Here is a 14,921-nt window from a genome sequence, read left to right as displayed (position 1 = left end):
ACTGTTAGCATAAGTATTAGTTATCTACTGCATACCCAAATCATAGTAATTTAAAACCACATACATTTATTAGCTCACAATTTCTACACATCAAATATAGACACAACTGAACTGAATCCTCTGCTTCATGGTCTTTTCCAAGGGTTCCAAGTATCAGCTTAGTATTTCTGGTCTAGAATGAAGTCTCAACTGGAGAAAGATCTACTTTCAAGTTTACTTATTGGTTATGGACAACATTAAGTTTCTTGCTAGCTGTTGGCTTATGGCCACCCTCTGTTTCTTGCCATTTGGGCTTCTCCAAAATAGTGAGAGTCTGTAGAAATGTGGAAGTTATGGTCTTTTATAAACAAATCACACAAGTGATATTACATTACTTTTGTAAAATTATATTTTGACAAATTCGTTTGAAGCATGTCATTAGTTTCCTCCCATATTCAAGGGGAAGCAATTACATGAAGAAGTGATTACAGAAGAGGAGATCATTAGAGGCTTGTCTTAGAAGTCTGCCTACCACAGCTTATTTTGTATTACCTCTTTAAAAGAATTTAGTGGTTAAAATGTCCATACTACCCAAAGCAATCTACACATTTAATACAATCTCTATCAAAATACTAACAGTTTTTCACAGAGCTAGGACAAACAATCCTAAATTTTGTATGGAATCACAAAAGATCCCAAATAGCCAAAGCAATTCTGAAAAAGCAAAACAAAACTGGAGGCATCACAATTCTGGACTTCAAGCTATATTGCAAAGCTACATTCATCAAGACCGTATGGTATGGGCACAAACACATAGAACAGTGGACACATAGATCAGTGGAACAGAAGAGAAAACCCAGAAACAGACCCATAACTATATGGTTAACTAATCTTCAACAAAGCAAAAAAGACGATCCCATGGAGAAAAGATAGTCTGTTCAACAAATGGTGTTGGAAAACTGGACAGCCACATGCAGAAGAATGAACCTGGACCACTTTTTTATACCATACACAAAAATAAATTCAAAGTAGATGAAAGACCTAATATGAGAAAGGAATCCATCAAAATCCTAGAGGAAAACACAGGCAGCAAACTCTTCAACCTTGACCACAGCAACTTCTGGCTAGACACATCTCCAAAGGCAAGGGAAACAAAGGCAAAAATGAGCTATTGGGACTTCAAGATAAAAATCTTTTGCACAGCAAAGGAAAGTTGACAAAACTAAAAGGCAGCCTACTGAATGGAAGAAGATATTTGCAAATGACATATTTGATAAAGGGTTAGTATCTAAAATCTAAAGACTTATCAAACTCAACACAAACACACAAAAATAATCCAGTTAAGAAATGAGCAGAAGACATATATTTTCCCAAAGAAGATAGCTAGATGGTTAATAGACACATGAAGAGATGCTCAATGTCATTCATCATCAGGGAAATACATATTGAAACCACGGTGAGATACCACCTCACACCTGTCAGAATGATTAAAATTAGCAATATGAGAAACAACACATGTTGGCAAGGATATGGAAAAAGGGAAATCCTCTTGCACTACTGGTGGGAATGCAAACTGATGTAGCCACTCTGAAAAACAATATGGAGGTCTCTCAAAAAGTTAAAAGTAGGACTACTGTATGATCCAGTAATTACATTACAAGGTATTTACCCAAAGAATACCAAAATACAGACTTGAAGGGGTACACACACCCCAATGTATATAACCATTAATAATAATCAAACTACGGAAAGAGCTGAAATGTCCATCAACTGATGAATAGATAACACACACACACACAGGAATATAACTCAGCCATCAAAAAGAATGAAATCTTGCCATTTGCAATGACATGGATAGAGCTAGAGTATATCATACTAAGTGAAATGAGTAAGTCAGAGAGAGACAAATATATGATTTCAGTTATATTTGGAATTTAAAAAATCAAACAGATGAACAAATGGGGGTAGAAAGAGAGGGAAATGAACCATAAGAGACTCAACAATAGAGAATAAACTGAGGGCAGATGGAGGAAGAAAGGTGGAAGATGGCCTAAATTGGGTGATAGGTGGTAAGGAGGGAACTTGTGATGAGTGCTGGGTGTTGTTTTGAATCGTAGTCCCGAAATGAATATTGCACTGTATGTTAACTAACTACTAGAATTTAAATAAAAATTTTAAAAAAATAGTGGTCTCTTTCATGTTTTCCGTATACATCTTAAATTATTTGGTCTGCCTTCAAATAATCTCTTAGAACAATTAAAAATAATTTTAAAATGAATTCTATATTTACCTTAATTTATGCCATATCCATTGATCATTTATTTGTGTAGATTCAAGTTTTTATCTGCTATCATCCTGATTGGAGAACTTCCTTTAGCATCTCTTACAGTGCATGTCTGCTGGTAATGATTACTTTTATTTTGTATCTCTGAAAAAAAAAAATCTTTATTTTGTCTTTATTTTTGGAGAGTCTTTTCCCTGTATAGAACTTTTTCTTTTTAAGAATGTTAAGGATGACACTCCATTGTCTTCTAGCTTGCATAGTTTCTGATGAGAAGTCTGTTGTTATTTCTGTCTTTGTTCTTTGCATGTGAAGTTTCTTTTGTCTCTGGATGCCTTTAAGAGTTTCCCTCTTTTTGGTCTTCAGCAGTTTGAATCTGACCTAAGTTGTTTCAGTTTGTTTGTTTTTGTTTTTATCCCTGTTGTCTTTCGAGCTTTTTGGATATTTGGTTTGGTGTCTTTTATTACTTTTGGAAAAATTGCCATTATCTGTTCAAATATTTCCTCTATTTCATGTTTTCTTCCTTTTCCTTTTAGTATTCCAGTTACATATTTATTAGACGTTTCATATTGTCCTACAGTTTGTGAATGTTGTTCTATTTTTTCCATTCTTCTGTATCTTTGTGTTTCAGTTTGGGCAATTTTTATTGATATATCTTCAAGTTCATTAATTCTTTCCACCATTATTTCAAGTCTGCTGATGAGCCTTCAGAGGATATTTTTCATCTCTGTTTACTAGCACTAACATTTTTGTATTCTAGCTTCTTTTTGTTCCTAATATTTTCACTTGATTCTTTCTATACTTTTAATTTTTCTGATGAAATTTCTCATGTGGTCATGCATGTCGTCAACCTTTCCCACTAGAGATAGGGAAGAGAGACATGGACAGAAGTTTGTGCCTTTTCTGTAGTGTTGTTATTTTCCTATCCAAGTTCTACACCATGAAGGAGGCTTTCTCTAGCTTTTTGTTCTTTCCACAATCTTTCTTGTGAGCACGTGGTAAAACATCTGGAGAGTACCTGTGAATGGGTGAAAATTCTCGTGTCTGTTTTTCCTGGGGATTCCATACGTGCATACTGCCTCGAATTCAGCTTTTAGCAATCCATTTAAATTTTAATTATTCTTAGCAGCTTGTACAGTGTCTGGCATCTATCCCAGGTAAGCAATTGCTCACATGCCTATCTTTCCTTAGCTTTCAGGTAAGTTGGTTGTACTGTAACCTCAGCACTCTGATGGTTAAAGAAAAATTGTGATTTTTATAGATATTCAGCTTTTGTTTTGTTGTTGTTGGTTTGGATGGGAGTGATGCTCTTTCCAGTACATACTAAGCTGAATCCAGAAATTTGGGCCATTGACTATTTCTTGACTATATTTTATTTCATGTCATCATGAAATTTTGATCACCATGTCTCTCCCCTGTCAAATTTATGGATTTCGAGGATATAGATTTCATTAATGACTAATCTTTGATTCATGACATTCTCATTGATCAGTGCATGGTCTGCTTTTAGTTATTTTAAATAATACAGTAAGCAACTGTGAACATACCCCCACAACAATATCTTGAAAATAAGTTATATCTAATCACATTGTTCAATACCTTCAATCCCTCCTCCCTGTCTTTCCTATTCAAGATAACCATCTTATTGATCCTATGCCTATGATCCTATGCCTACTTTCCTTTTTATAGTTTTCTGTAGTTTTATTGTAATCATATCCCCTAAAACTTATATTATAAATCTAAGTATTTAATTTTCTAATGAGGACATGCTTCATATAATCTTTTTGGACTTTTAATATTACATTGATATTACTTTTTAACACATTGCTAACATTCATATATATTGTTGACTTTCATTGTGGTTTGTTTTATTCTGTACTTTTTAAAAGTTAAGTAAAGTGGGGTAAATATACACATTTCTGGGAATAACACATTTTGAGCCTAGATTTTCCTATTTTGCCTTTTCGTAAACACATTGACCACTTGCTTAATCTGCCTAATTTTATTGATGATAAATGATGATAATCCTAAGTGAGTTCTCTGGTTTCTATGCTTTCAGAAACCTGATTGTGTATATAGAAATACTTTATATTCCTAGAAAAGTTACAGAATGAAATCCAATTAATCAACCAATTATCAAATTGAAGGACCCGATGCTGCCTCAGAAATATCATTTACCTTATTCTATACTTTCTAAGAATCTGAGTATGAGGGAGATATTTTTATATTTCTGGAAGTGCTCCAGTAGAATCTCAAATGACTCTATTTAAATGTCAGTTGTCATGTTGGCCTTTCTGTGACCCTAATGTGTCCTTATTGGACCCTATTATTGCAGGAATCTGGTGAAGTTTAGATATATTTTTCAAACAACCTGAAATAGCCTAATTGACTTTGGGTGACTATTAGTCCCAATATTTTATGCAATTTTTTGTTTTTGTTTTAAGCAATCACCCTGAAATGGGATTTTCTGGACCTCAAGAGACAGAGATCAGCTGAAAACTGAAATTGCCCGGACAAAGATAGTGCCGTGTAGTTAACAAATGTGTACTACCCACTCCTGCCTGAAGGTGGGAGTCTTCAATTATGTAACAGCCCAGGGCAGAGGTTGTGGAGGAGCAGTGACATCTAGCCAGAAGTCTTCTGCCTTTCTGAGTCAGGTTCTAGTGGGACATTCATTCATTCACTCTATTTATTTATGTAATAGTTATTGAGTACCGATGTTCCAGATTCTGTTCCAGGCTCTGGAGGAACAGAAGTGAACAAAACATGCAAAAATCTCTGCCCTTGGGGTAAAACAGATAATAAACAAAATAAATAAATGCTAAAGAATACAATGGAAGAAAAGGAGATGAAGGTGTATCAAGGGATGCAGTGTTAAGTAGGGAGGTGAAGTGAAGGTCTCACATAGAAGGTAATATACAATTACAAACCTGAAGTAAGGAAGTCAGACATGCAGATACATTAGAACAACTGTAAGAACAGTCTGCAGAAGTCAATGTCCTAAGGCTGAAGAAGGGGGGAGGTACAGGATAGTAATATAAGTTTATTTTCTTTTTCTTATGATTTTCCTGAAATTTTCTCTAACATTCTCTAACATTTCTTTATTGTGAGAATACAGTATATAATACATATAGCATTAAAAAAAGCATGTTAACTAACTATTTATGTTACCAGTAAGCCTTCTGGTTAATAGTAGACTATTAGTACAGTAGTTAAGTTTTAGGGGAGTCAAAGTTATACATAGATTTTTGACTGCCTGGGAGATCAGTGCCCCTAATCCCTGAATTGTCCAACGGTCAGCTGTATGTATGTATACACATACATGGAATATAATTCAGTCTTAAGAAGGAAATCCTGGGGCGCCTGGGTGGTCCAGTGGGTTAAAGCCTCTGCCTTCAGCTCAGGTCATGATCCCAGGGTCCTGGGATCGAGCCCCACATCGGACTCTCTGCTCAGCGGGGAGCCTGCTTCCCCCTCTCTCTTTGCCTGCCTCTCTGCCTACTTGTGATCTCTCTCTGTCAAATAAATAAATAAATAATCTTAAAAAAAAAAAAAGAAGGAAATCCTGTCATTTATAGCAACATGATTGAACCTAGAGGACATTATGCTAAGTTATTAAGCTGGATGCAGAAAAACAAATACTACATGATCTCATTTATATGTGAAATCTAGGAGTTGAACTCATAGAAGCAGAGAGTAGAATGATGCTGTCCAGGGGCAGGGGAGTGGGTGAAATGGAGAGATGCTGTTCAAAGGATACAAAGTTTGCAAAATGATGCAGTTTGCAGTTATGCAAAATAAATGTGTTCTGGAAATCTAATGTACAGTGTGGTGACTATAGTTAATAATACCATACCATATATTTGAAATTTGGTGAGGGTAGATTTTTTTTTTTTGAAGATTTTATTTATTCATTTGAGAGAGAGAGAGCACAAGTGGAGGGGAGAGGCAGAGTAAGAGGGAGAAGCAGGCTCCCTGCAGAGGAGCTCAATCCCAGGACTCTGGGATCATGACTTGAGCTGAAGGCAGATGCTTAACTGACTGATCTACCCAGGTGCCCTGAAAATAGATCTTAAATTTCACCACACATAGAAAAAAGTGGTAACTATATGAGGTGATGGATCTTTTAGTTTGATTGTGGTGATTATTTCACAATGTATACCCATATTAACACAGTGTACACCTTAAATATTTACAATGCTTATTAATTATATTTCAATAAGGTTGGAAGACAAATAACAATAGATGTTTACAGCCTGTTAATCCTTTCTGGTGTGTCAGAGAGAAATAAAAAGAATTTTCCAAAGGTGTTCGTAACATCCAGTGAACTTATACTCAACTATTTGATTTCACCATGTTAGCTTACTTATCTCTTATAAATTACTGTTTTTTTTTAAAGCTTGTTTTTTTTTTAGAACTCAGTAGATTTTTTTCTCTAGCAGAAGAGTATTCATTTTTCCTTATTGATTTAAAAATAAGCAATGTTTTGGGGGAGAGGAGCAAAGAAGGGAGAGTTAGGAAGAGAATGAAAATCAGCCAAAAATCCTGCAGAAAAACCCTATAAACATTTTTATGTCTTTCAGTCTTTTTTATTGAAATATAATTTGATATATAACATTGTGTAAATTTAAGGTATATGACATGTTAATTGGATACATTCATATATTGTAATATGATTGCCATTGTAGAAATATTAGCACCTCTGTCACATTTCACAATTATTCTTTCTTTTTTTATTTTTATTTTTAGAGAAAGAGGAAGGAGGGGCAAAGGGAGAGGGAGAGAGACATTTTTTTTTTTTTTAAGATTTTATTTATTTCAGAGAGAGAGTGAGCACAAGCAGGGGGGAAGGGCAACAGGAGAGGGACAAGCAGACACCCTGCCCACTGGGGACTCTGATGCAGGGCTTGATCTCAGGACCGTGAGATCACAACCTAAGCTGAAGTCAGATGCTTAACCAACTGAGCTACCCAGGTGTCCTGAAAGAGAATCTTAAGCAGACTCTGTGCCCAGCACAGAATTCCACATGGAGCTTGATTTCACAACCCTGAGATCATGACCTGAGGTGAAATCAAGAGAGTCAGATACTTAACTGATGCCCTAGTTGTTTCTCTTTCTAGTTGGTATTCAGTCTTTATATTTTCACATAGTCAAAATCATAATGTCTCTTTAATTTTGATTCCTCTTTTTATTCAACATAATAAACACTTCCCATGTTACCTAAAATTCTATTACATTATTTTAATGACTGCATAAGATTTCATCGTATGATGTGAACTAAAATTTACCCATCTACCTCCTTGTTGCTGATGTTTAGGTTGGAAGAACTAAATCCCTACTCTCATTAAACCATAATTACACAAATAATCATATAATTTTTAAGACTGATAGGTATTTCAACATAGGAAAACAGAGTCCTATTTTTTAGGGAGTACAAGGGGGAGTAAAATATAGTCTGGAGTCTCGGGGAGACTTCTCTGAGAAGGTAATATTTAAGTGACTCTGAAGAATAATATGAAATTATTATAGGACTAGGAAAGAGCACTCCCTGAAGAGGGAGTCACAAAGGAAATGTGAAAAGTCGCTGGCTTGGGAAGGAGTGTGTTTGAGAGGTTGGGGAAGCTGGAGCATAGCTGTAAGGGGAAGGGTGGCAGGAGGTGAAGTTTGTGAAACAGGCAGGGGACAAACTATAAAGAGCCTTTAAGACTAAGTTTGAGATTTTGGTCTTTATCTTTAAAAAGAAGAAGGAGGAGGAGGAGGCGGTGAAGAAGAAGGAGAAGAAGAAGAGGAAAACCTTCTAAGGAATTGTAAGCAAGGAAATAACATTACTGGACTTTCCGTTTTACAGAAATTGCTTGGACTACTGTATAAAGAATAGCTTGGTGGGGAAGAAAACACAGTTGTGAGGAGAATTGTTGGATGGAGTGACAGTGGACTCAGGAGTCATGGAGAGAGAGGGGTGGGCTGATGTGAGAGATATGTGGGAGGGAGAATAATCAGGACTTGGTGATTAGATATAGGAGTGAGGAATAAGATGTCAAGAATTCCTGTCAGTTTTCTCGTTGGATAATGGGTGGATAATGGCACAATTCACCAAGAGGCAAAGCCAGAGGAGATGACTGAGGTGAGAGATCAGGAGTTCAGTTTTGGACATGCTCAGATTCAAGTGCCCTTGAACCATTGGAATGGATATGTCCAGGAAACAGTTGTGTATATGGGTCTGGAGTCCAGAACAAATCTCTGTGCTTGGGACATAAATTTAGGAGTTACCAGTATAGGAACAGTATTTAAAGTTACTGGTGTGACTGTCAAGAAAGGGAGCATGAGGACAGCCTAGGATAGAGCCTGTGGTGGGTGCTGTGCTGTCCAGTTATGTCCCCCTACAGGACTGAAAGTCTTTTGCCCCTTGGGTGTTGGGTGACAGCCTTAGCTATTAGCCCTCTCCAGGAATTGCCCTTGGCTGAAGAGAGCCACCTTGCACAAGGTCTTTCTCTCTTGGAGAAGGGTGTGCACCTGCAATTGAATTCAAGACAGCTAAGAAAGTTCATCGCAGCTTCACAGGTACTTGTGAGATTGTCTGAGGGCTTTGTTGAGATTGTATCACAGTTCAAGTTCTCCCTCTGGTCAATCCTGCTTCCCTCCCTTTCTTCATCCTGAGCATTCCTTAATAAGTTTCCTGCATTCAAAGCTCTCAGAATCCACTCAATTGTGACTCATTTTGCAAAAAAAGACTGGGAAACTTTTGTTGGAAAAGACAGATGAATGGATCATTTAACAGGAAAAAGTCCCCTGGAATGCATTTTAAAGACCTATGCTTCTAGGCTCAATTTAAAACTTAAAAAAAAAAAAAAAAAGGCTTTGTTCTTATCGGCTTATTTTTAAGTGGATCCCCAGCCTTAACTGGAAAGATTCTTCATAAATCATCCTGCTTGAATTAAGCTGATGTCAATTTTCACCCCCAGGGCTTACCTCTTTTTTAAAGAAAGTCTTCTTCATCCATTTCTAGCCAATCTGAGGAGAGATGTGGACTGGCCTTTCTATCGTTTGCCTTTTGGCCTCTCTATTGTCCGTTTTTCCTCCAAATCAAAAGTAGGCAATGACCTCTTCCCTTTTTAAGAAGAAAGAGAATCTCATGCTTTTCATAGCTTTCGGACTGCTGTTGTTTGAAATTTAAATATAGAGCTCCTAGCAATAATATGAGCATAGTTTCCTTTTATGCTGGCCTCTGGGAGATTCTTAGATTTCTAAAAAGCTTATATTCCTATCACACCATTAAATTTTGAATAACGTTCTTAAACTGACAAGAAGATTTATAATGAGACATTTAAAGTGCTTTCATCATCTCTTTCATTGGAGCTATATCTTATACATGGAAACAAAACAAAACATTAAATGCTAGGATGTAATGAAAACCTATCACAGAAACATCACATATCCTTTGAAACTTATGTATGTAAAGTAATTATTTTCCGATAAAGTATTATTGAGCCCTTTGGGGAAAGACTCACACTGTATTCTAACTTTTCTCCCACTATGAATCCTGACAAGAGTGTTTCAGGAAATGGAAGTAAAATGGGAAAATGTGCATCAGTGAAAGTAAAGATTTAGGTTTAATATCTGATAAATATGAGAGAAGTAAGAGGCAGGAAAAGGAGGAGAGAAAAAATGTGATGTGATGTGAAAAAAATGTGTGCTAATCATCTCATTTTACATGGAAGTATATTGAAAGATTTTGTTTTATTCTTGAAGCTGGGAGATGAAAGTTGATTCAAATATGTTTTGGACATATTAAAAAATAAAAGACATAATTTTAAAACACTGTATGTACCTTTCAAATTATTGGAGGAAAATTAATGTAAAAAACAATGAAGGAGATGAAGGAAATCACAAAGAACAATAAACATTATAATAAGTATAAGACCATACATATCATCATAAGAGTTAATTTTAAGGACTTAAATTCCCACATTAGAAAGGTTACTTACAATGACCTATGTAAAAAACAAAGTCTAATTATAAAAGACTGGAAAGAGCAAATACAATCATAGAAAGAAGAGTTTGCATTTGTATTTTAGATAGAGGAATTCAAATCACAAAGCACTAAAAAGGACTCAAAGCTCATTTTATATCCATAAAAGCAAAATTCACCAAGAAGATGTGACATTGTGAAGCTATATGTCAAATAACATAGCTTTAATGCAAGAAGAAATATCACAACGGCAATAGAAAATAGTAACACCTTTCACTTTTTTTTTTTTTTAAGACTTATTTATTTTAGAGAGAGGGCGAATGAGGGGAAAGGGGACAGGGAGAGAAATCTAAAGCAGACTTCCTGCTGAGTGCAGAGACCCATACAGGGCTTGATCCCATGACCCTGAGATCATGTGAAACCAAGAGTCAGATGCCCTACTAAGTCACCCAAGTACCATGCCTTTCATTTCTTGACAGATCAAGCAAGTGAAAAATCAGTTAGGGTACAGAAGATTTAAGTATCTTATATAACAGATTTGACTTAATAGTTATGTATAAAAATCATATGTATTTGAATAGAAAATCACTTAATTCCTTATGCTTAGAAAATTTAACAGAAATAAATCATATGCTAGGCCACAAAGCAAAATTAATACATTCTGCAAAATAGAAAATGTACAGAAAATACTCCTAGGCTACACAAAATAAAACTAGAAATTGGTCTCAAAAGATGCAAATTAGTAATGACGAAAAGCATTTAGAAATTAAAATAAAACAAAACTATTTTGCTGAATGACTCCAGTCAGTGAAACAAATCTTCTGTTATAAGATATTTGAAAAATGATTAATAATGAAAGAGCTGCAGTAATCAGAGATAAATTAAAATAATAACGTTAATTTCCCATTTTCAAGCAGAGGAAAGCAAATCAATAAACTAGATATTTGTTCCAGGAAGTTCAAAAGACAAAAATGAGATATATTTAAGGAAATCAGGAAAAAGAAAACATTTTAAAAGTGTAAATTAGGAAAATAAAAACAGAACTGATTAACATAGGAGCTAGGTCCAAAAAAATGTGTATCTAATAATTGGAAAACATGAGTAAATATTATTTTGGACTTACAGGTGTTGTTCTAAGCACCTTATATATATTAACTTCTTATAATGACCTTATGCAGCAAGTATTAGTAGCATCCTGACTTATAATGGGGAAACTAAGGCACAGAAAAGTAAGTAACTTACCTGAGACCAAAAATGTTGACCCCAGACAGTTTGGCTCTAAAGACTGTCCTTAATTTCCATAGTATACACACAATTATTAAGGAAAATGGTTACAAACTCATAGAACAATAAATACCAATTAAAACATTTACAAGTGAAAAAATGCATATGACATTATGCTAAAAACATGGGTGTTTTAAAAATATTTTTATAAGTAACTTATGGTGCAAGCCATCTAGAATTGTCAGATAATGTTCAAAAGAATAATTATTTCTTTGTTTCATTCAGGACAATTCCAATACACTGTCTTAAGGGTATATTAGTAGGTTAAGGGTGAAGCTGATAAAGTTTAGACTCTTCAGCATGTGTGGCTCAGTGGGTTAAAGCTTCTGCCTTTGGCTCAGGTCATGATCCCAGGGTCCTGGGATGGAGCTCTGCAACTGGCTCTCTGCTCAGCGGGAAGCCTGCTCCAACCCCCCCCCCCCCCCAGCCTGCCTCTCTGCCTACTTGTGATCTCTATCAAATAAATAAATAAATAATCTTAAAAAAAAACCCAACAAAAAACCCAGGAAACCTCTTCAGCATGTTATTAAGGTATTTAGATAGCTGTTGTTTTGAGTGATCAACATTCTTTCTCACTTTTTGGAAATGCTCCCTTCCTTTCTTCCAGGAAGTGCTTTAGTCCACTTTGACCACATGGTTTGAATTGAAGTTGTCATCTTTTTCACTGATGGAAAGAAGTGGGCACTGGAGTCTACTAGGGCCCATCAGAGCTCTTCTCTGAGAATTTTGACCCTAGGATCTGAGAGGGCAAGTCTCAAATTCTTGTTTCATATGTTGGAGAAGCTTGCTTTAGCAATACTCCTAAACTGAGAACAATTAAAAATGTGGCTAAAATAGAACACAGCTATTTGAAACAATGAGATACTACTATACAGTTTTGAGCTGGTTAAAATCCAAAACACTGAGAATAGTAAATGTTAGCAAAGTTCTGGAGCAACAGGAACTCTCATTCATTGCTACTGGAGTTGCAAAATAATACTAATACTTTGGAAGAACTTGGCAGTTTTTTACAAAGTTGACCATACTCTTTTCATATGATCTAGCATTTCCTTTCCTTGGTATTTACCCAAATGAGTTGAAAACATGTTTACATAAAAACCTGCACACATATGTTTCAAGTGGCCTTATTCATAATTGCTAAAACTTGAAAGCAGTAAGATGTCCTTCACTGGATGAATGGATAAATAAATTGTGGTTTATCCAAACAATGGAATACTATTTAGTGGTAAAAACTAATGTGCTATTAAGTCATGAGAAGACATGGAGGACACTCAAATGCATACTGCTAAGTGAAAGAAGCCTATCTGAAAAGGCAACATAATGTATGATTCCAACTATATGACATTCTGAAAAAGGCAAATTTATAATCAGTGGTTGCCAGGGTTTGGAGGGAAGAAGGGAGGGACAAATAGGTAGAGCCCAAGGGATTTTTAGGACTGTGAAACTCTTCTGTATGATACTGTAATGATGGATGTATTCTATACAAGTAATGGTGGATACATTATACATTTGCCAAAACTCACAGAGTATGCAATACAAAGTACACCCTAATGTAAACTATGGATTTTATTTAACAATAATGTATCATTAATGGCTTATAAATTGTAATAAATGTTTAACACTAATGTCAAGTATTAATAATAGGAGAAACTGTTTGTGTATTTGCACAGGATGGGTGGTGGCAAGGGTATATGGGAACTCTGCACTTTCCACTCAATTTTTCTGTAAACCTGAAACTGCTTTAAAAAATAAATTTTGGGGGCACCTGGGTGGCTCAGTGGGTTAAGCCTCTGCCTTCGGCTCAGGTCATGATCTCAGGGTCCTGGGATCGAGCCCTGCATTGGGCTCTCTGCTCAGCAGGGAGCCTGCTTCCTCCCCCCTCTCTCTCTGTGCCTGCCTCTCTGCCTACTTGTGACCTCTGTCTGTCAAATAAATGAATAAAATCTTTAAAAAAGAAAAAAAATAAATTTTCTTAATTAAAAATAAAACAAACAAAACTGTTGTTTGAGGGGAGGGACCAGTGAAGCAAGGACTTGGAGAGCTAAGGTTCTAGAGAGAAATTAGTAATGGATTGGGGCAAATGCCAAATTCTCACTATTTTTTCCCTTCACACTGCCAATTCTTTCTTTTTTTTTTTTTAAGATTTTATTTATTCATTTGACAGATAGAGATCACAAGTAGGCAGAGAGGCAGGCAGAGAGGTGGGGAGGGGAAGCAGGCTCCCCGCAGAGCAGAGAGCCTGATGCGGGGCTTGATCCCAGGACCCTGAGATCATGTCCTGAGCCGAAGGCAGAGGCTTTAATCCACTGAGCCACCCAGGCACCTGAGCCCAAACTTTTCTACCACATTTTCCCTCCAGATGTTTTCTGATTTTTAATCTGTACTTGAAGGTGATGACCCAAATAGAAAATGGATATGAAGAACCTAAAGAACTTAAATTGAACCTTTGAAGCCTCATGGTATCACAGAGAAACAATAATTGGAGTTTCAGGGTCTGCCATGGTGAAGGGGTCCTGACTGATACCCTAGGTTTTCATTTGAGAGTCCCCCACCCCCCAAGGGACAGTTCAAACCAAAAATACACCAGATCTTATAAGAACTGAAACCTAGTCTCTAATTACCTCAATCCCTAATTGGACAAAAGTGAATTTCCCCCTATTTAACTATCTGTCTGAATAAAATTAAATTTATTTTTAGGAAGATAATAGAATCTAGAGCCTCTATAATTTTTTTCATACACAGTACAAAATAATCAATAAAAAATTAACAGGTATGTCAGAGTCAACCAAGTGAGAAAAAGAAGGTAATAGACCCAGATCCATATGTGCTCTGGATACTAGAATTATTAAATATGGACTTTAAAATATTTGCAAATAGTATCATTAAGAAAGCAGGTGAAAAATGCAAATATGACCAAGACCTGAAATCTATAAGAAGAACTATAAAGATGATCTCTAAATAACTAAAATTAACTAACTCAATAGATAATTTACCAGTAAATTGTAGAGGTTTAAAAAAACCACAAAAATTCGATGAGCAGATTAGGGAATTGAAAGATAGTTCAAATAGAAAATATCTGGATTAAAGCATGAAGAGGAAAAGGAAAAACAGATGGACAATACAGAAAAGGCCATAAGGGGTGTTGGGAAAAGGTCTCACACACATGTAATTAGCATCCCAGAAAATAAGAAGAGAAAAAATAAAAAACAAAAGAACAGGGCCAGTACATACCTGAAGAGAGAAAATGAAAGGAAATCCATAAGGAAAATAAATAAAACCAGAAGCTGGTTCTTAAAGAGAGAAATAAAATTAAGAAGCTTCTGACCAGGCTAACAAAAAAAAAGAGAAAGGACACAAATTACTAATATCAGAATGAAAGAGGAGACATCACTACAATTCCATATACAT

This window comes from Martes martes (genome assembly GCF_963455335.1).
Source record: "Martes martes genome assembly, chromosome: 5".
In the NCBI taxonomy this organism is placed as follows: domain Eukaryota; kingdom Metazoa; phylum Chordata; class Mammalia; order Carnivora; family Mustelidae; genus Martes; species Martes martes.
This window is presented reverse-complemented; position numbering follows the sequence as displayed.